At 39.1% G+C, this 23,884-nt stretch overlaps 1 protein-coding gene across 15 annotated transcripts in view; it reads right to left on the bottom strand.

The window, feature by feature from the left end:
• Positions 1-23,884, bottom strand: part of LPP (LIM domain containing preferred translocation partner in lipoma) — a 695,870-nt gene that overhangs the window by 508,024 nt on the left and 163,962 nt on the right. For all 15 annotated transcript variants that reach the window (XM_059920756.1, XM_059920758.1, XM_059920755.1 and 12 more), the window contains one exon: positions 7,590-7,653. The gene's annotated coding sequence lies outside the window, so the exon portion shown is untranslated. The remainder of the gene's footprint in view (positions 1-7,589; positions 7,654-23,884) is intronic.

The raw sequence follows: 23,884 nt of genomic DNA, 5'->3' as shown, positions 1-23,884 counted from the left end.
ATCCAAACTTTGCTATTCATTTGCTGTATGACGTTAGGCAAATTACTCAACCTCTCTGAGCTCAGTTTCCACATATGAAAAGTGGGAAAAAATAATTTTCTATTTTATGAGATTAAATGAAATGATGAATTAAAATGGATAGCACTTAACAGATTCTGGGTTAAAAGTACATTTGAGTGAGTGAGTGAGTGAGTGAATAAATGAATAAAGCAAGCAGAATAAGAGTTTCAATATTAAAACATCACTCAACAGTTTGAAACATAAATGTCCAGAGTCACACTCATAATGAGTCTGACACTCAGAGCAAAACAATAGGTGAACTGTGGGAGAAATCCAACAGCAAAGGAAATGTGTTACCCAAATGTCATCGCAAACTTCGCACATTGAAAAAAATCTTTCGCTTAACCTAGAACCTATGTATGGCCTTCAGAAGGTTTACAAACCTCATGAAATTGTAGACAACATTCTATGCAGATGTGCATTTTCTAACTATTTCATAGATTCATCCGAGTTTCCAAATATTCCGTAATCCTCTCCCCACCACTACACACACACACACACACACACACACACAGACGAATTAATAACTACTGCCTTAGGCAAGTCCCTTGACAGAAAGGGATCTGCCAACTGAGAGAGAAAAAGTTCACTTAATAAAACAAGGCTGAAAGATACAAGCATGCGGTTTAGAAAGTACAGACGGTGGAAGTTTTTACGATAAGTGCTCCCATCCAGAGAAAAGAGCTCTGAATCTAAGACTCAGCTTGGCTGCAAACTTGCTACAGAACCTTAGGCAAATCAGAGACTCAGGAAAATCAGGCTTTGGGGAACCTTTGAGATCCAATCTATTTCACCCTCCTCCTCCTCCTCCTCCTCCTCGCATCTCATAGATGGAAAAACTAAGGTTCAGAGGAAGGTAATGCCTTCACCAAAGTCACAGCAAATAAAGTAGAGTCAGGATTTGAACCTCAGACCCAGTAAAATGATTTCCACTCAGTGTGTCATTATTATGAAGTACAAGGTAAGTGTTTAGACCCAGTGGCCTCTAAGTTATCTTCCAACTGATAGATAATTACTACTCTCTTCTCTGGACCTGGAAATCTCATGAAAACATTAGTTTGGTTTTGGCAAAGATCATTCTAGCTGCTTCTCAGCCCCAGCCCAGTCCCACAAGAACAAGGCAGAGAGAAGATCTGAAAGAATGAGAGATGCTGCTATTAATCTTGTGTAGCACAGAGACCGGGAACTGCAGGCCCTGAACTAGATTTCACTGTGTTGGCTATTACTCACCTGTCCTCCTGCGTATTAATCCTGCATCTGTCTTCTCTTTATTAATGTTCCCAACTATGCACAGTACACAGCCAGCTAGGAACTCATCCTTAGCTTCCTATAATTCATTGGATCAGAAAAGGACAGGAGGAAACAGTGTGATGTCAGGGTCAAGTAATCTCTTACAGGAAGAACTGCAAGGGAATCCTAATAAACACAGAGAGCAGAGGCCAGCCAGAATCCTCTATTCCATGCTTCATGGAATGAACGAAGAAGTCTGGCATCCACTTATGTTTCAAGGGCATCTCACATCCCTGCATTAACAATAGGATTGGTTTTGCCTGAAAGATAATGTCCCTTTAAATGGTGGGAAGAGAAAGGATACTTCACATACAGAGATTCCTCTCCTAAAACAGAGGTACAACTATGGAGTCAGAAGAAAGAATTCTAGCCTAGGATCTGCCACTAAAAGCTTAGACAAATCATATTCCCTCCCTGACCCCAAAATCTCCATCTCTGAGATTTGGCTAGATGGGTCCTTAAAGTTCCCTCTGCCTTTGACATTCTGACCTCTCCTTACAGGTCACTGACTCAACCCTGGAAAAGTCAAACAACAGAAGAGGATCCTCTCTATATTGTTAGTGAAGTTTACCAGAGCCTCAAAACTGAGACCCGGATTATCAAGCAGAGAAACATGAAGAAAGATGGATTTTTATTTTTTCCTTTCTAACCAGAAACTGAATGTTGCTGGGGGTAGGGAACAAGCAATGCATAAATGCCCAATCACAGTATATATATATAATTCAAATCACTAACTGCCCTTCAGGTATGTACAAGAATCAAAAGCTAAAAAGAACAACTATTTTCACACACTGAACTCTCCTATGACTTTGGAAAAGTGGCAGCAGGAGGAAGAAAGAATTGACCAAGAAATAAAATCATAGATATTAGGACATTTGACTAGAAATAATGCCATAAGCACATGGTCCAACTCTACCTGTTGTTAGATACTGAAATGGACCCCAAAGAGGGAAAACGACTTGCCCAAGGTGACACAGCCAGAGATGGGAGTAGAATTAGATTCTCATGACTCCTGGTTCATAGAACATAACCCATAACACATTACTTCACTCCTGCAAGCGATGAGATTCTATCCAGGTAACTAAGAAAATAATTTCAAATATTTTGAAATAACAATAACTCATAACTCAATAATAACTCTACCTCAAATAACAATAACTGATTTATTGGATTTAAGGTAGACTAGGGCTGTTTCTATCAAATTATAATAAACAATTCACTGTAGCAATATAGACAAGTCCATGAGAATTAATTGTGCATTATTCATCATTGCTAATGAATTACCCTGTGGAAAACAGGGATAATCAACAGTCTACCAAAGGCCAGAAGCCTGTTCTTGCTCAAGTACAGATCTTCCCTGTTAAAGAACATCAGGTATCAGCTCTAAATAGTAAACAGGGTATACAGTTTCAGATTCCATGGAGTACAGCTTTAAATAGATTCGGTTTGGAAATGGGACATGGAACACACCACAGTCAGTGGATCAATGTTGAAAGCTGAGAAAAACAATGATTACACTAATTAAGTGGGTACCTGTTGACACATCTACTGTCAAGTCTAATTATTTATTTAAACTGTTATTCTTTCTTCATTACTGCCACTGACACCAATTATTACCACAAGATTATTTTAAATTTCTTGTAGCATGCCCCCAGAATATTTACTTCTCTACCTTCCAAAGGCTATTTGAGTTTTTATCCTTCTTTCCCCACCAAATCCACTTCCAAAATAAAAAAAAATAGATGAATAGATGAATGAATAGATGGATGGATGGAGTGATAGAGAGATAGGCAGATAGAGAGATAGATGAAATTCCTCTTTCTCAACAGCAATTTTTCATAACCTTTCCAGCCTTGCTTAAACTCTTCTTTGTAACTTCAAGATGGGTTTCAGTGTGGAAGTGGGGGCATAGTTAACCACTTTTCAAAATTTATTTTATTAATATTTAACAACTGGCATTTGGAGGAAAGTTAATATAATAACTGCAGTTCCTAAGTGAACAAATAGATCTCTGCCTAACAGAGCCACCAAAAATTATGATATCACATGTCTACAGTACATTCTTCTCTGATGTGTTTATCCCTGAAAATACATGAAGTACATAGGAAAGGATTTTTTTGCAGAGGTGTTTTATGGACTAGAGAGGGACAAAAAGATGGGCAGGAGTCACTCCTGTATTTTTGGCTACCATCTTTTTTTTTAGTAACCCTCTCTTTTGTAGAAATGAGCATAAAGTCTAAACAACACAAGTGGCTTCTAGGTCTGATCTGCTCATAGAAGAGTTTCACAGTCCATACGTCCCCCCTCACCGGCCTTCTTTGCACATGACCTCTTCTTATTCCATGTGTATGATGAATATCAGCTTTGAAAACCGTATTAATGTAACACCAAAATTTCCACTCATTTCTAAATTGCTAGCTCCTGCAAATATGGGTCAGTACCAACAAACCTCAATTCTTTCAAAGGTCTGTGTAATTAAAATCATGTTTAAACTACTATATATAAAATTGATAATTAATAAGGACCTACTGCATAGGAATTCCCTACTGCAGGGAACTTTACTCAGTACTCTGTAATGGCCTATATGGTAAAAGAATCTAAAAAAGAGTGGATATGTGTACATATATAACTAATTCACTTTGCTGTACACCTGAAACTAACACAACATTGTAAATCAACTGTACTCCAATAAAATTTTTTAAAAAATTATGTTTAAGATCATGGAAAAAGGGACTTCCCTGGTGGTCCAGCGGCTAAGACTCCACACTCCCAATGCAGGGGGCCTTGGTTCGAGCCCTGCTCAGGGAACTAGATCCCACATGCATGCCGCAACTAAGAAGCCCACATGCGGCAACTAAGAGATCCCACGTACCACAACTAAGACCTGGCACAGACTAAATAAATAAATAAATATTTAAAAAAAAAAAAAAAGATCATGGAAAGAACATACCAAAGGGATAATCAAAATATTCATCAGAACAAATGTTTACAGTACTTGAAATGCTGATATCAAATCTTCCACAAAGTTGCTATTCTATAGGGGCTGCAGTTAGGATCACCATACTGACTACTTCACCTCTTTTTGGCTAAGCCTTCTAGAAGATTATAGAGAGCATAGCGGAGCTAGCTGGGAAGTACAGATATCAGCTGGTTATCTGCAGAGGAAAACTCACATTTTGCAAATTTTAAAACTTTTTGTGCTTCCTTAAACACATAAAACAAATTTTATGCGTCCTTATTTTTTTTTTTTAAACTGGTCTCCGTTTTCTTTTTCTTTTTTTTTTAACGTATTTATTGGAGTATAATTGCTTTACAATGGTGTGTTAGTTTCTGCTTTATAACAAAGTGAACCAGCTATACATATACCTATATCCCCATATCTCCTCCCTCTTGCGTCTCCCTCCCACCCACCCTATCCCACCCCTCTACGTGGTCACAAAGCACGGAGCTGATCTCCCTGTGCTATGCGGCTGCTTCTCACTAGCTATCTATTTTACATTTGGTACTGTATATGTGTCATGCCCCTCTCTCACCTCGTCCCAGCTAACCCTTCCGCCTCCCCGTGTCAAGTCCATTCTCTACATCTGCGTCTTTATTCCTGTCCTGCACCTAGGTTTTTCAGAACCTTGTTTTTTTTTTTGATTCCATATATATGTGTTAGCATACGGTATTTGTTTTTCTCTTTCTGACTTCCTTCACTCTGTATGACAGACTCTAGGTCCATCCACCTCACTACAAATAACTCAGTTTCGTTTCTTTTTATGGCTGAGTAATATTCCATTGTATATATGTGCCACATCTTCTTTATCCATTCTTCTGTCAATGGACACTTAGGTTGCTTCCATGTCGTGGGTATTGTAAATAGAGCTGCAATGAACAATGTGGTACCTGACTCTTTTTTTTTTTTTTAATTTTTTTTTAATTAATTAGTTAATTTATTTATTTTTGGCTGTCTTGGGTCTTCGTTTCTGTGTGCGGGCTTTCTCCAGTTGCGGCGAGCGGGGACCACTCTTCACCGCGGTGCGCGGGCCTCTCACTGTCGCGGCCTCTCTTGTTGCGGAGCACAGGCTCCAGAGGCGCAGGCTCAGTAGTTGTGGCTCACGGGCTTAGTTGCTCCACGGCATGTGGGATCTTCCCAGACCAGGGCTCGAACCCGTGTCCCCTGCATTGGCAGGCAGATTCTTAACCACTGCGCCACCAGGGAAGCCCACATGACTCTTTTTGAATTATGGTTTTCTCAGGGTATATGCCCAGTGGTGGGATTGCTGGGTTGTACGGTAGTTCTATTTTTAGATTTTAAGGAACCTCCATACTGTTCTCCATAGTGGCTGTATCAATCTACATTCCCACCAACAGTGCAAGAGGGTTCCCTTTTCTTCACACCCTCTCCAGCACTTATTGTTTGTAGATTTTTTTAACGATGGCCATTCTGACTGGTGTGAGGTAATACCTCATTGCAGTTTTGATTTCTCTAATAATTAGTGATGTTGAGCATCCTCTCATGTGTTTGTTGGCAATCTGTATATCTTCTTTGGAGAAATGTCTATTTAGGTCTTCTGCCCATTTTTGGATTGAGTTGTTTGTTTTTTTGATATTGAGCTGCATGAGCTGCTTGTAAATTTGGGGGATTAATCCTTTGTCAGTTGCTTCATTTGCAAATATTTTCTCCCAATCTGAGAGTTGTCTTTTGGTCTTGTTTATGGTTTCCTTTGCTGTGCAAAAGCTTTTAAGTTTCATCAGGTCCCATTTGTTTATTTTTGTTTTTATTTCCATTTCTCTAGGAGGTGGGTCAAAAAGGACCTTGCTGTGATGTATGTAATAGAGTGTTCTGCCTATGTTTTCCTCTAAGAATTTTATAGTGTCTGGCCTTACATTTAGGTCTTTAATCCATTTGGAGTATATTTTTGTGTATGGTGTTAGGGAGTGTTCTAATTTCATTCTTTTACATGTAGCTGTCCAGTTTTCCCAGCACCACTTATTGAAGAGGCTGTCTTTTCTCCATTGTATATTCTTGCCTCCTTTATCAAAAATAAGGTGACCATATGTGCATGGGTTTATCTCTGGGCTTTCTACCCTGTTCCATTGATCTATATTTGGTTTTGTGCCAGTACCATACTGTCTTGATTATTGTAGCTTTGTAGTATAGTCTGAAGTAAGGGAGCCTGATTCCTCCAGCTCCGTTTTTCTTTCTCAAGATTGCCTTGGCTATTCCGGGTCTTTTGTTAAACTGGTCACTGTTTTCTTGACAAACTCAAGAAGAATGAATTCTTCTGCCAAAGTCCCAACTGCTTCACACTGGTTCCCCAGGAGAGTGGAATCCAGACACTATAGGCCCTGAGTTTCAAAAAACTCTAACTCATGTCCTGTATTCTTAAGATTTTTTTTGTTGTAGGCTTAGAGTATGTCCTTTTGAGATGTGTTTTGGGCAGTTAAGAGGCAGTGACAGACCCAACGAGTAAAGTTTGGCCCCTTCAGAGCCAGGTAACACTGGCAGCATAGTGTAGTGAAAAATGCACTCAATCGACAGCCAGGAAACTGGAGAGAAAGCCCTCCTGCTATATACTCACTGGGGATACAAGAAGGTACTAGATAAGAACATCCTAGGAAGAGAACAAACATATGGATACCAAGGGGAAGCGGGGGGGGGGGAAGACTATGATACTATTATACATAGTATCAATAGTGTATATATGTCAATCCCAATCCCAATTGGAAGATTGGGATTGACATATATACACTATTGACACTATGTATAAAATAGATAACTAATGAGAACCTACTGTATAGCACAGGGAACTCTACCCAATGCTCTGCGGTGACCTAAATGGGAAGGAAATCCAAAAAAGAGAGGATATATGTATATGTATAGCTGATTCACCTTGCTGCACAGCTGAAACTAACACAACATTGTAAAGCAACTATACTCCAATAATAAGTAATTAATTAAAAAAAAAAAAAGGCCATCCTAGGACATGGCATACTATGGACACTTAAATACTTCCATGTTGCCCAGACTTTTGTGCTTTTGATGTGAACCTTAAAAAGCTAGGAATTGAAAGAGAAATCAAATCAAGAAGACATAAAAGGGGCAAAGTTCACTGTCTTGGCCATTTTTCAGGTTTTGATGCTCATGAAATACCTTACTATTTCTTCTGTTGGGAGTGAAATCTACATTAAACATTACTGGCTAAGATGCCTATCAGCATTTCATAAACATGATGATGCCAAGCCTCTCTTACCTTGGACAGCTAGCTCTTGGAATGATCAGTGGACACAAGGTTCAGCAAACTGCAATGCTAGTGTCTGTAAATGAAACAGGTAAAGGTTACTCTTAGGTTCCAAGCTCTATTTATTCATTAACAATCATAAACTCTTCTATCCATACAGCAGTTTCTTGTTTGCAAAACACTTTCACATTCATTATCTCATTTCACCCCATGACAACCTGGTGAAGAAGCAGGAAGAGATTATTCTACCCACTTCTTAGGTGAGGAAACAGAAGCTCACAGAGTGATAAGGAGGATGAGAAGGGAACTAACATCTCTCTCTTGATTAACTTCACAAATGTCATGGGAAATGGGTATTATTGTCTTGATTTTACAGATGTGAAAACTGAAGTTCAGAAAAAGTAGGTAACTTGTCCAAGACTACATAGTATAGTACATGGCAGAGTGAGAGTTTGGACCCTCTGAGCTCTGCCTGTTCATCCAGTGGTCTTTCCTTTATACCTAGGATATTAGGTGGGAAAACACAAGGACAGACAACTCACTGACTAGATCCACTAGACTTAGTGGAAGAGGGAATAATGAAATAAAACCAGCTATTTGATTGATGTGAAGAAGTAGCAAAAACAGATGGGATTTAGAGCCAGTCAGACCTGTCTTCCTCTTACCAATGGTCTTAGGCAAGTTACTTAAGCCCCAAATGTCAATGTCCTTACACATAAATGTGGCATATAATACCTACTTCATAGCCAAAGATGAGTTAAACTTTTTTTGGAAGATTTTCTTCCATTATTTCATATCTATAGGCATGGACAGCGGTGGTATACAAAATGGTAACATTTCTTCCTATGAGCCCACACTTATATGATCAAAGAATGATACTCTAAGCACGGAAGGCTAGAGGATATCTCTGGGTTGGGTATTTCCTTGATTTGTGACCCTAGTTTTAAAATACCACAAAATTTATCTATATCAATCTTAACATGGCCTCACCTAACAGCAGCACAAAGAACTTTTGTTCCAAACGACAAAACCTCGAAAGTTAAGAATCATGTATCCCCTCAACCCCCAAAAGCAAAAAAAAACTGCTTTAGGTGAATGGCCTGCAGGTTTATCACAGATCATTCTAAAGTTTGTGCCTGTATCATGCTTTAGGTTCAGAGACATGGAGCTTCCAACAGGAGTGCAAGAACAAGGGGATTTGTTTTAACATAAGCATAGACTTGTTGAGAAGTAAAGACCTCTGAGAAGTTTTATGAATATATCCCATTTTCATACAGGGCTCAAGTCAGATTATATGAATAGAGCATGGTTGATAGGATACTCTGCAAGAAACTCTTATCATATGCCACCAATATCAAAACATTAATCATCTTTAACATTATACTTTATAGTTTGAAAAGTATTTCATGACCATGTTTTCTCAAATCATCCTCGACATAACCCCAATGAAACCTTACTACCCCAATTCCACCAATCAGGAAACCAAACTTCAAAAATCACGTGGTTAACATGGAACAGATAAAAGTTTAACCTTGTATCTTGATCCCCAAACAAGTAAGGACTCTTCTACTACACGATGCAGCCTCCCATTTGGGGGCGCTCTATTTGGAGGGAAAGGTAAAATGAGTATATACCCAATTAAAGTCCATTGTCAAGGCACCAAAGCACATTTAGTATTGAGTCCTGATTCACTGGCAAGTGAAAGGAGAGAGACTTCACATCTGTGGTCTAACCAGAAGATGACACATTACTAAGCTGAGGCAAAAGAGTGTTCGATGCAGGGTTACCATGAACACTTTCTCAGCTCTCCCCAGTGAAGTTTCAGAGATGCGACATCCTTGGGCAAGCTATCGAAACACAAGCCACAGAAACAACAGAAGGCTGTACCACTGAATTTTCGTAAAGGGGTCTACATCACTAAGTTTCATCTCACACCGTAGAAAAGCTGAAACCTTCTAGCTAAGAAGTTCGCCGTCCTCTTCTCACACGGTTTGAGTGGCACGTGTCCTCAGTAACTCGAGTATATCCCAATGCAGTGGAGTTCTCCACTAGACCCATAAAGACATCTGGGACAAGTGACAAATCCCACTCTAGCGTCTTGGTAATAAAGCCAGTTATCCTTGGCTGCCTCTGTAGATTTTATGATTGTTGGCCCAGAACCTGGCAGGTCTGCATCCTCTATCAAATCACCCATCCTCTCCCAAGAAAACTGTTCTCATCTCCAGAAGCAATTTCAGCCAAAAATAAAGAAATCAGTATGATCAACCTCTAACTTACAAAATTTCAACTTATTAATTAGAATCAGTGCAAAAGCAAGACTCACCAAACCTAGCTGGGACTAGTATAAAATAATTCATCATTTCTACTGTATTTGGGGGAAAATTGGAGAGAACAACAGAGCCAAAGGAAAAAACAGAGAGAGAGAGAGAGAGAGAGAGGAAAGAAAAATGATGGGGAATAAGGAAAAAAGAAGAGAGGAACGGGAGGACATGAGCAATGAAGAGAGCAGAGAGACCTGTTTCGACAGGTTCTTCACAAACCATGGTAACCTCTGGATTGACCACTGCACCCCAGAACATTTTTTAGGCAACAGAACTCTAGATGATGATCCTGACATTACGAACAAAAATTCCAACCAAATGGCATGAGAATCACTAAGGTCAATGTATAGATGCCCCTTAATACTTGATATTTTACAAGTGCTATAGTACAAATGAGCAGTTGACAGAGCCTTGTAAAAACTTCCTCTAAGCAAATAAACAAGTAAGTCTTCAGTCCTGTGGTCCCAGATTTTCTTTCTGAGCAAGGGGGGTTATCTTGAAAAGAACACTGGATTGAGGACCTGGGTTCTGGTTTTAGCACTACAATTCCCAAGTCTTTTAAATCAGAAGTTGTATTAAATATACATTTTTCTACTTCTCTTTCCATGGGTCTTGACCATGGTTGTCCCTAAACCACTGTGAAAAGGCCAAGAATTATTTTGTCTAGACTTTGTGCATTTTGGTAAGTTTTATGGATTGATAAAGGTGGTGGTGAGAGGATTACTTATAAATTAAACAATGTCATAATCTTAAACATGATTATTAGGAAGTCTGACCCCAAAAGCAATTGAAATGTGAGATTAGGCCAAAGGCTTTAGATGACAAACATGGAATGTCCTTCATTCCCATCATCAAATCCCGTATGAAGAACATTTTTAAATGCACGCTCACCTGATACCCTAAGACGTTTATCAAGAATACAACGTACTCCATGGCTTATGAACAATTTGGTTGTCTCATTAAAGTAATGTTTGCCAGTATTTGATTGCTTCCCTCCCTGATTTTAATTTCCTCACCTGTCAGCATCTATCAAAGGCACTGAGATCTTCTGACATCCTGGCTGATTGTGTTGAAATTAATCAGATTTTTAAAAAGTAAATTGCATGGCCTAAAGGTAATGCTCATTTTCTTCATGTGATATTTATAAGGGTTCTATCAATGTAACTTATAATCTAGAAATTAAATCAGAGGCTTTAGGAATCCTAAGCAGAAATATAAGTAGCTCACAAATTTCCAGCACTGGACTTTAGAAGATCAATACTTTAAAAAATTCAATCAACAAGTGTTTACTGAACATATAGCACTTGCCAGCAGTCACTATTGGGTAAACAGAAGAAAGTAAGACAAAGCTACCTCAGAAAGTTTAAGAAACAAGTGAAAATTATTTAATTAAGCTGAATTGACCTTGACAAAGTAGACAACAATCTGGTCACTCAAAAGATACATTTTGTATTTTTAACTGTGATCAGTTATATATATTGTGTTTTCACATGGATTAATGATATTATTCTTCACCTCAAGCCAATGAGGTGAAATTGGTATTATTGTTAGTAATAGTAGCAATATTCCTATTTGACAAGTGACAAATGTGAGGCACAGAGTAGAAAAGGGACTCTTTCTTAGATACCTGGTTATGGGCAGAGCTGGTTTGTGATCTAAATAAAATCAGACAATACAGCATGATCACTTTGAAATAAAGAGAGAAAAAATTATTTGTAAATCCTCCATACATAATTGTTCAGTGCTAATTCTTGTGCTAATATCTATCTGTAACAATGCTTAAGATACTCACTAAGGAAACCCACAGGCACTAACCTGTTCTATAAGAAGTAAGGGAGATGATGGATGGGGAAAGACTTTGTAATGTGTCCTACCATCATGAGATTATTTTTATGTATTTATGTTATTATTCCTATCTTGGAATACAAAAATATGCATTCATGCAGTAATTACGTCCCAAACACTGGTTCTAAGGCCCCTAAACTAAACAGAAAAAAGGTAAATGTTGCATGTATGCAATTCTGGGCAGCAGGGGTGGGGAAGTCAATGATAACACATAGAACTTAGAAGTTGGCTTTATAACCAAACATAACTAACCCCTAGTATATGGGTCTTATCTTTCCAGTGGACTCTAAGCCCCTACTCAGCCTTTAAGCGTATCTCCTGCTATGAAGCTTTTCCTGACCCAAAGGGGTTTGGCGAAGCAGTCTTTCCAAAGATGACCATAATGTCTAGTTTCATATCTAGATCACTAAAATTACCACACTGTTTTATAACTTTTCCTTGATTCTATGTCTTGAAGGAGAAACCTTGTCCAATTCAATTTCTTGAAACCAAACCCCAAATCCAGAATCTGGTCCTTAGCAGGTACTCAAGAAAATGTTTACTGAATGACTGCATGAACAAATGATAAAAGTGTTCTATGTAATTCCTATAGCGTTTAGATCAATACACTGTCATATAACAAGTGCTTAGTAAATGTCAGTTGAATTGAAATTAACTGAACAGTTAATTTAAAAAGCATATTGTTCAACTAAATGATTCTAAAAGCTACTAAGTGAGTGGTTCAGTGAAAAGTTAAGTAACCTGCAGTGGCCCAGCCATCATTAACCCAGTAGAGGGGTGAAGAAATGTTCTTCACAGGAAGAATAATAAAGGCTGGACATATGAACAGAAATGTAGGCAGGAGTTGAGAAAATTCATGTAGAGGAAAACAATATTTGTCAAGAAAACCATGCTAAATGATATGAAATTTAAAAATAGAGGGGGAAAATAATCTAGAGATAATGGAAATTTCTTTTAAAATTATAGGTATAAATAAAATCCAAACAAGGAACAATGGAAAAAGAAAGAGGAAGGAGAGATTCTTGAAATAATGAATACTAAAAACCAGGTCATATGTGGAAAAAAAGAAAATCAAAGACAGAACGGTATATATATATATATATATATATATATATATATATATACATATATATTTAAATATAAAACTATATATATATATATAAAACTGAATCACTGTGCTATACACCTGAAACTAACACGATATTATAAATCAACTCTACTTCAATAAAAAAAATTAAAGATTTTTTAAAAAATTGATCAAGTCAAAAGTAATATCTATTACATGCTATGTTTCTGTAACTGAGCTAAGCCCTTCACATATTTTAATCCTTAAAAATATTCTTAGAAGTCATTATATTTCCCTCTTGCATCTGACTAAAGGAATGCTTAGAAAGAGTAAGTAATCTGATCAAGTTCACACACCTAGTAAGTTATGGTACTAGAATTCATATCCCAGGTTTTAGGCCCCCAAACTCATACTGTTCTCAGTATAATAACAAAGAAAAGAAGTCGGTTTGAAAGAGGCATTTAGAGTTGGATGGCAAGATGGAACTCTAGAAAGTGGTATGAAATAGGGAAGGCATAAGGAATATGAGCATCCTGGGACATAAGTAGCAAGAAAAAGACTGAAGGAGGAAAGAAGATGGATAGGGAATCAAAGCTATCTTGAGGTATCTGAGGATGTGTCCTGTATAAGTCATATTATACTTTTGAATAATCTACAATGCTGGAACTATTAGGGTTAAAATGATAGAAAATCCAGTTTCAGAGCAATGCAAAGGAGAACATTAAACATGAAGTGGTCCAGCAGCAGAACCAATTGCCCCCAAAGAATTAGAAGTGTTCTAGTAGAGGCTAAGTGGCCATCTGCCAGGAAAAGCATGCATGACATTTGGTGGGAGGGACTCAACATGAGAAGACGGGCCAGTGCAGCTCTGTGTTTCAGAGATTTAGCTGGCCAATACTGAGACATAAACAATAGCTCAGATCACTAGATAAAAATCTGAAGAATGCCCTTTGAAAAAGAGATAAAAATAACATCCACTCAACACATCCATGGAGCTCCTATGATGCACCAAGCATAGGACAGACCCAAGCTCCAGAAGTTCCGACAAGACAGCGGAAAACATTGTGAAGAGTTAGAACTATTGCTAGGCAATTTTTGAGCCTAATAAATGGCTGGGAAAAACCATAACTAGAAGTCTAAAAAAGAAAGAAAAAAGACTTAATGGTTTGCAGGTAACTAAGGGCCGGAAACATCAGTTTTGTGGAAAGAAAAGGAAGTTACCAAAGGCCTAGGTTTAGGGAAGAGTTGATTCACAGAGGTGACCAAAGGCCTAGGTTTAGGAAAGAGTTGATTCACAGGGGTGACCAAAGGCCAGTTCTGATCACATTTTGGGGTAATGAAAACAGACATGGGGGAAGAATCAGAAAGTTAGAAAACCAAGTTTAGCTCACAAAGTTCACAGGTAAGGGAAAGCGATCAATGTTGGATGAGAAATAGGAAAAAATGACATCTTGCAAAAGAACATCCAACTTATTTGAAAATGAGAGAACAATACATTTGGGAGTCTGCAAACCTACTTTTACGGCTTGCCAGACATACTCATTTTCATACACTGCAACTGCTTTCAACCCCCAACCTCCCTCAAAACTACTCTAAAACAGGAGGAAGGTATTAAAGAGAAAATGCAATGCCTAGGTCTGGTTCTACTGCCTCTCTCAGCATCCTTCATTGCAATTTCAAAATCTGACCAATATTTATTGAAGAAGTCATCACATAAAACATTAACATAAGCAAAAGCAAAATTAAGAATAATTTTTATTGGACAACCTCCCTCCTTCAGGGAAGGGGAGAAGGAAAGAGAGAGAGAGAGGGAGAGAGAGGGAGAGAGAGGGAGAGAGAGGGAGAGAGGGAGAGAAGAAGAGAGGGAGAGAGGGGGAGAGAGAGAGACAAGTTTTAATAGAGAATTGAAGGTTGAGGGTGGCTGGCCGGTGAGATGACTTGTTGTGATACGAAAGATAATGGTTGTGTGTACAATTTCCTTTCCTGTGATTTTTAACTAATCTAGGTGAAGAAGGAAGTCGTTGCTTCAGCCCAAACTCACTGATTCTTTTCTCCCCACAAAGCTGGAATTCTAAACCAGAAAATGAATAAGCAGTCAACTGCTCCCTCACCTTCTCTCCACTTGGCAAAGACAAAGCATGCTCTGTTTAAAGAGGCAGCAGTGGTAACTACTGAAATATTGAAAAGCAGAAGAGAGAGCAGTGGTGAAGTGGCGAGTACAGAGTAGGGAAAATATGCAAAGGGTTTAATATGCAAAAAATATGGAAATCTTCCTAAATATGTTCAATAATTATATACTTTGGCATCACCATATTCACAAAAGAATGTCACGAACATCTACCTTGAAATTTCTGAAACTGAAACAGGAAATCAAAAGAAAAAAAGAAAGAGGAATGCACTAACAACTGAGCTCTTGTCCCTGTTCTACCACTAACTGGTGGGGCTGTCTTGGGTTGGTCTTTTCCAGCTCCCCTCTGTCATAAAATGCAAAGACTGGATTAGATCAGTGACTCTCAGTGTGTGATCCATAAACTCGTAGGTCCTCTAGACCTTTTCAGGGGAGTGTAAGTTCATAATACTAAGACGTTATGAACCTTTTTCACTGCGTGGACATTTACACCAATGGTGCAAAAGCAATAAGTGGGTAAAAATGGCTGGAGTTTTAACATGAATCAAGGAAGTGGCACCAAATGTACTGATAGCCATTGTGCTTTTCACCACCAAGCACCCACAGTAAAGGGGGGGTGCAGGGGGATTGTTTCACTTAAGACTGTCCTTAATGAATTAAAAATCCTTAATTTTATTAAATCTCAGTCCTGAGGTTTTCACATCTTCTTCGTAAGACTGATACATCTTTTTAATATTCTGTGTGAGATAGCAGGAAGTATTCACAAAGCACTTCTGCTGAATCCCAAACTATAATGGTTGCCTCCAAGAAACACACGTGTGTGATTGTTTATATCGAGAGATGAACTAACAGCTCTTTGCATGAAACACCATTTTTATTTGAAAGAATGAGGGACAAACTGTGGTCATTCTGACTTGGTCATGTCATACATTTTCTCAAAAATAAACCAAAAGAACCTATCATTTCAAGAAAAACAGCTAACAGGATTCATTGTCGTTGATAAAACTCAAATGTTAAAGTGAAAATTAGAATTTTTAAAACCTTGCATCTACTATTATGCACTTGACATCTTCCTAATACTTCAAACACTCTTTTTTGATGAAATCAGTGGTGATATTAATGAATGTAATTGTTTTTTTAAATGCTAAAGAATAAAACATGTCAACATTTCGAAGATACGCATAACTCCGTGAACCAAATAACCAGTGAATGATGTTACACAATCATAGGTGAAGATCAATTCAAAGTAAAAATTAGACCAGTGGATTTTAATATAATGGATTATTAAAAAAAAAAAGATTTATTGATATGAGTTCAGACTTCACATTGCAACTAAACTTTAAGAAACTACCACTTGTCAAATTTTGGTGTATTATCAAAGAAGAAAATCCACAATTACCTCTTTTTTTACTTCCTTTTCCAATCCTTTCTGTAAATCCTTTCTGGATTTTCTTCATAAATTTTAATCAAAATACATGTCGCAAAAAATACAACACAGAGGTAAGAATCCAGTTGCCACTTTTTTCACTAATTTCTTTGTTTATTTTGGAAAATGTACTTATTCTCATACAAATATTTTTATTAAAATATTGGTTTTATTTTTGTTTAATTTCTAAGATAGTGAATAGCATTAGTTATCACTCACATAAACAAAAACTCATTTTTAAGAATGTAAATAGGTCCTGAAACCAAACCACTGGACTTGATGGGATTTATGTCTGCTCCCTTCCCACCTCCTACTAATCTTCTTTGGTTCTAAACCTTTAGGGAAGATACAGAGTGGCCTCAGTTCTGCGTTCAGATCCTGCTACCTGTTTACCTTCACGCAGCTGCAATGTTAGTGAGCATTTAGAAACACTGAAACATCTGTATGGCTTCACCATGGAGTAGTCCTTCGGTTAGTCAACAGACATTCACTGGGTGCCTTCCGTGCGGGCAGCCACTGGTTAATATGTCAGGTGGACCAGAATCCAGACTCCATTACTACTTAAGGGATGCTCTTGGTCAAGATACAAAACCTCTTTAAACCTGTTTCTTTAATGTAAAAATGAGCATGACATTAGGACCCACTCAAGATTACTGTGTCGCTCCAGTGAAATGATCCACTGAAAAGCTTAGTATACACAGCGCCTGGCCTATAGTAAAAACTCAGTAAATCTTACCAACCGTTATTATAACTAGGATGTCTCTTACCAAAACAGACTGTTTGCCATGAACATGAAAGAAATAAAAACAGTTTAACATATATATTATCAGAGGCTTAAAACTCAACCCCAGTTACCAAAGCATTCGGCTCCATGGAAACATAGAAGCAAAATTATCTAGGAGCACTTGTTTCTCACTTCAAGAACAAGAATCTGGGGAGTTCCCTGGCGGCCTAGTGGTTAGAATTCCAGGCTTTCACTGCCATGGCCCGGATTCAATCCTTGGTTGGGCAACTGAGATCTTGAAAGCCGCAGCGAGGCCAGTAAATAAATATATAGATAGATAGATAGAAATAAATAAATAAATAAATAAATAAATAAATAAATAAATAAAATGTCATTCTGTTTTTAAAAAAAAAAAAAAAAGAACAAGAATCTGTCTGTGACCAGGAATGAAATCAGGGTTGTAATAATGACCCAGCCACTGCATAATTGCCTAAACTTTCTGTGGTCAAACGAGCAAGCAATTCATACTCAGCATCATTCTCAGCACTGTGGGGACAGGACAAAGGACAAGAGGGGAGTGAGGATTCAAACCAAGTTCCTGACTAGACAAAACTTTGACTTTTCCTTTGTTTGAGCAAAAAGTCATGTTCATTTTATCTCTTTACTCCACTTCATTTGAAACCCAAAAGGAATGAGGTTGGGGAAAAATAAGGATGTTTGTCAATCTGAGGTCAGACCAAAAGTGAAAAGAGATGCCCTAATATTGCTAAGAATGGATTATAAGTAGGAGAGAGGAGGTCCTTGATAAGTTTCTTTCTTTTTTTCTTTTTTTCGTTTTTTTTTGACCGCATGGCACGGCATGCAGGATCTTAGTTCCCGGACCAGGGATGGAACCCATGCCCCCTGTGGTGGAAGCGCATGGAGTCTTAACCACTGGATCGCCAGGGAAGTCCTCATAAGTTTCTTTAAATAAAAAATATAATCTGGAGGAACAGACAAATGCACACTTACCTCCAAATTTTTATAAATATATAAGGTACTAATCATTAAACTAGTTATATTGATGAGGCCCAAATTTCACTTTTAAATGGAAAAAAAAAGATGTCTTTATTTCACTTTATTTCATCAACTCTAAGTATAACCACTTCTAGTGTCAATATCTTACTAGCCTGATAAGACTTCAACTGCTGATTTAATAGAATGATGTAAGTTATGCTTCCAGAATAATGTATAGAAACGATCATGCCCCCTTAACAGCACTTGGATCTTCAATCAGGAAATTCAATTTTAGCTGCAAAACTATGTTTTGGCAAAAGTGCAATTGAACTCAGTGTACTTGTCACATTTCTAAATATACTCCAGTCACCATGACAACAAGGGAGACTGATGGATCGCTTAAAAGAGTACGGTATATTTAATTGTCAGCATTTTAAACTGACTCAGAAAAATGCTGTGTGATAGGTCTACTCACCATGGTTACTGCTGGCTGAGTCCATAATAATAAAAGGTTCACATACACACGTCGACAACGTGCGCACAAAGAACATAAAACTCGGAAGGCCCTGTATTTCCAACCAGGCCAATCGCCAAACTTAAGGCTTTAGAAAGACTTGTTCTCATTAAGGTGCCACTCAAGAACCTCTCTCCCAGATTTTCAGGACCTGCATCTGTACCCAAGGCCACTAGAGCAAATCCTAAATCAGATTCCAATGCCTGCTCCACCTCTTAGACTAAAGATAAAGACCAACTTAAGGTTAATTTCTCCTGGAACATATCTGGAATAGGGAAGAAAGAGACTCTTCCTTCCTTGCATGTAGATTTGTTTCCAAATGACAATCTTCTGGGACCCATTCATTCCCTAAATAACCATTTCCCAAGTGCCTCTCCTATGTAAGGCAATCTTCCACAGGCTGGGGATATAGTGGCAACAGACAAGGTCCCCAACCTTTAGAGAGCTGACATCCTAAAACAAGAGGAAGATAAAGATATCAATAAATAATCCTTCAAGAGAATGAGATAATCCAATTACCTAACCCATTAGAGTATACTATAAGCAGTGCCTGGTGTATAGTAAGCACTCAGCAAGTATGCAGAAAGGTCACAAGGGGAAGTCATAAAAGTATCAAGACCGTTTCAGACTCTATTGCCATAGTCAAGGTTATGAATGGTGACTTCGAGTGGGTCACTACTCTATCCCAGTGCTTTTCCACGGCGCACGCTCACCTGCTCAACCACCTCTTACGAAAGAGGTAGTGAGAACAATCAAAATCAGGAAATATTCCAGAGGCAGAACAAACACACACTGGCCAAGCAGAGCAAAGGGGGTAGGTGGTAGCAAGTGGCATTGGATGTAGACCACGCAGCCCGGTAGGGGATGTGCCCCAGGGTTCAGCAGGTCTGGAAGGGGCTTGAGACACTGCCTGTCTAGCGAGCTATGATGCTGCTGCCCGGGGAACCGCAGTTTGAGAACCAGGGCTCTACGAGAGTCTGGAGGCAGGAACACCAGTCGGGCAGGAGGCAATGAGAACGTGTCTTAGGGCAATAATAGGCGGAACAGAGAAAAGGGAAAATATCCCAGAGATGTAGCAAAAAAAGGATAATATCCAAAACCTGAGGCCAAACAATCCATGAGCGCAAATATAAAGGAAGATGGCAGAATTGATTCCAAGCTTTCTTTAATGACTTTGTTCACTCAATGGATAGTTTCCATCTTTCTAGTGCAAAGCCCTTTCACAACTAATGTTTCCTGTAGCCACAGTCTATCCCTATAGGGCAGCATCAAGGAAAATGATTGTGGTGACATAATAACAATAACAATAGCAAACACAATACCAGTCATTTATTGAGAGCTTATTCTGTGCCAGGCACCTTATTCCACGTGCTACCTCCAGTACTGACACAATGCTATCCCTGTTTCACAGGAGATGAAACTGAAACTCAGCATGTAGCTCGCCCAGAATCACACCTGCTTAGACTGGACTCAAACACGGGAACGGACCCTATAATCCATGACCTTCACCTCAATCCTGCCTGCGAAGTTAAATCTATAGGAGAATTAGATGCCCATGGAGGGCATTCATCCTCAAAGTCAGGCTTCTCTTCTAATCTGACTAAGCTTTAAGACTGCAAGTGGCAAAGCTTGATCCACGGGCTCTATCTAGTAGCATAGGAGTGAAGCAACCAAGGTCAGCTGGCCTGTCTGGAGCAAGGCTGTGACTCATTTCATACCCTCACAAAACAAACATGGCTTGGGTGTTTCTGTGCTCACACTCACATTTCTATATACCTACTCCATGTGCTTTTCCTTGGCCCCAGGCTTACCCTCTCAACTTGATTCTGCTTTATAGCTTTTTCTGCCCGGAGAGTAACAAGCTCTCTATACATTGATGTATTTGGAGTAAGGATGTGAGAAAGAGGCCCTTGTTTGTGAAGATGCATGGTGAACGGTAGTGGATATTGACAAGGCATCAGCAGGTAAGAAAGATGAGCTTAGACATTTGCCAGCCCAGGAAGTGGGTAAGAAATGAACCACAAGACCTTCCTTCTAGTCACCCACACTGTGCTTTCCCAGGATGATTCACAGGTACGGCTCCACGGACCTGACAAAGGGGACTGTCTTCAGGAAGATGAAAGCATGTTTTTAGGCCTGCTCTCTCTCTTTTTTTATTTGTTCTTTCTTGAGTAGTAACTATTAATTGTGCTAGGCGGGCAGTACAGAGATGAGTCTACCGGGAAACCAGCACAAATCCATCAAGTGCTTTTAGTCTGAGCTTTTTAGAAGCAATTGTTTACTACATTTTCCCTGCTCTTTTTCTCACAGCTAGAATTAAAGTGGATTTTACCACACGATCACCGCAGTGCCCTCCTCCCCCACCTCCAAATGAAGACAGAAGATGGCTAGTGGTCTATCACCAGCAAAATCACAAGACCTGTGTGAGAAAACCAATTCATTTAGTGTTTGTAAAGCCTAAGGATTGGTCCCTAAAATAAGTACTGCACCTTTATTAACATACGAGAACCCTGTGATGGAGATATTGTCCCATTTGAACCAATGAAGAAATTTATGCTCAGAGATAATATGTTACTTGTCTAGAGTCGGAAAACTAGAAAATAGCAGAGCTAGAAAGTAAACACAGGTCTTCTGACTCCAAAGCCAATACTTCTTCCACTCATTACAGCCGCCATGTACACACTTCCAAGAGAATGCACAACCTTCCATTCTGTTCAGCAGAAGAATCAAAGCTTCAAATAGTCTTAGAAATAGGCTGTATATTGGCTTCCCTGGTGGCGCAGTGGTTGAGAATCTGCCTGCCAATGCAGGGGACACAGGTTCGAGCCCTGGTCTGGGAAGATCCCACATGCCGCGGAGCAACTGGGCCCGTGAGCCACAACTACTGAGCCTGCGCGTCTGGAGCCTGTGTTCCGCAACAAGAGAGGCCGCGATAGTGAGAGGCCCGCGCACCGCGATGAAGAGTGGCCCCCGCTTGCCACAACTAGAGAAAGCCCTCGCACAGAAACAAAGACCCAACACAGCCATAAATAAATAAATTTTAAAAAAAAAGAGAAGAAATAGGCTGTATATAACCAAAAAAATCTCTTTTGAGAGGCCTTTATTAGGAATAGTGAGCTACAAAGCCATTGTAGATTCTATAAGCCTTGGCTCTAACCGAGGCAACAAGTCCTGGACTACATCTGGACATTAGGTAGAGTCTGCACCATTCATAATGTAAAATCAAAAGTCATGGAGGCTCCTGAATTTCCCAGCACAGGGCTCAGGCCAAATAACAACATAGCACAAAGCCTGCTCTCTCACCCAGCCCCAGGGCTTATACTGAAGAAGGAACACTCAAGGGAATGAACGTAATGGAAGAGTAAGGGCCTGTAAGTCATGTGTTCACAGAGGCTCTGGCTCAGCATGAAGCAGAATAAAATTTAAAAACCAGATGAAAAGTTAATATAGCCCAAGCTTAAATTCATTTTTCATTAGTATTCCTAGATCCTCCAAAGCACAGGTAGATAATGAAAAGGATCCAACAAGAGGAAAAATAAGAATAATCCAGTCTTCAGGCCCTTAGATTTAATATCTGAACAAGATGAGGATTAATTTGTGCAAGCAGCATCTTTTTCTGTCTCCCCTTACCCAGGGGGGTGGTAAACTTAATAAGCATTTTGAAAAGATTCTTTATCATAAGCAAAGCTGACAGGGACACCTGATGAGAATGATAATTAAATCAAGAAGTAAATAAACACTTGGATCAATGTTCTTTACTTTTCATGACTGACTTAAGAAAAAAGGGTGCCTTATAAAGGGGGATATTTCTCTCTTCCAACCATAAATATAAGGTAGCTTCATAAGGTTTTCACTTCTTTAAAAGTTATTTTGCTTCTGAACAAATGCCAGTTAACCACCTTCTATGTGTTAGTTTGTGGTTTGGGGGGAAAGGATGGTAGAAAGAGAAAGGACACCATCCTTATTTTCAAAGAGCTCAAAGTCTGGTACCTGAAGCCAAGCACAAAATGTTGTGATTTTTTTTTTTTAAGTCAGCAAGTTATGTTCTCAATTATGAAAATACCAAATGTCAGATTCTTCTCCAGTCCAAGCAATCATGTAAAATGAACTAATTCTTCTGAATCAGACTTTTTTTTAATGAAAATTATGACTGTTGAAGCCTTTCCTTTTAATGCCAGCATTATTAGAACTCAGAGGAGAACACAAGGTCAATTCACTGTGCTCCCTACTTTTCCCAGGTTCTAACCACTGTCCAACAGAAATATAATGTGAGCCACATATGCAATTTAAAATTTTCTAGCCACCACGTTTTAAAAGAATATTAAAAAGAAATTTATCTTACAAATAGATACAACATTTTATTCTTTCAGCATGTGGTAGTAGCCACATTTCAAGTGCTCAATAGCCACACGTGGCTAGTGGCTGTCATACTGGACAGCACATCTCCAACTTCTCCTCAACCTTCACCTAACAGAGTGAAACATTTGTTGCAGAAAGGTAAAAAGTTTTACAATAGCTATTAAGATACTCCACTCCCACAGGCAGACCCAACTCACCCAATATTGCAAAGTATTTCTCTCAACCGTATACCTCGAGACTAAGAGATTGTAGGTCACTGTGAAAGCAAATGCAAGAGAGAGAAAATGCTCCATCTCATATGTGAGGATGAGGAAAACCAAAGAGGACCAAGGATTATGACCAACAAAATAGCAACTTAGGGCTTCCCTGGTGGTGCAGTGGTTAAGAATCCACCTGCCAATGCAGGGGATACAGGTTCGAGTCCTGGTCCGGGAAGATCCCACATGCCACGGAGCAACTAAGCCCGTGCGCCACAACTACTGAGCCTGCACTCTAGAGCCTGCGAGCCACAACTACTGAAGCCCACGCACCTAGAGCCCGTGCTCTGCAACAAGAGAAGCCACCGCAATGAGACGCCTGCGCACCACAACAAAGAGTAGCCCCCGCTTGCCGCAACTAGAGAAAGCCCGCACCCAGCAACAAAGACCCAACGCAGCCACACATACATACATACACACATACATACATAAATAAATAAATTTATTTATTTAAAAAAAAAATAGCAACTCAGCCACTTTACCCACTGGGATACTGATATCATCACACAGAGGACCTGAGATTCTATCCTCAAATCTTTTGTGTCTTGAATCAAGGTTTGTTTTCCAACTCTAGTCATCAGTACTTCTCTTCCCAACCCGACTGTGTATCCTCTGAGAATAAGACAAGGTAGGTAAAAATTCAGTAAATGTGCAATGCGTCAATGCATGAA

The sequence above is a fragment of the Balaenoptera ricei genome, chromosome 4 (assembly GCF_028023285.1).
Source record: "Balaenoptera ricei isolate mBalRic1 chromosome 4, mBalRic1.hap2, whole genome shotgun sequence".
In the NCBI taxonomy this organism is placed as follows: Eukaryota; Metazoa; Chordata; class Mammalia; order Artiodactyla; family Balaenopteridae; genus Balaenoptera; species Balaenoptera ricei.
This window is presented reverse-complemented; position numbering and strand designations above follow the sequence as displayed.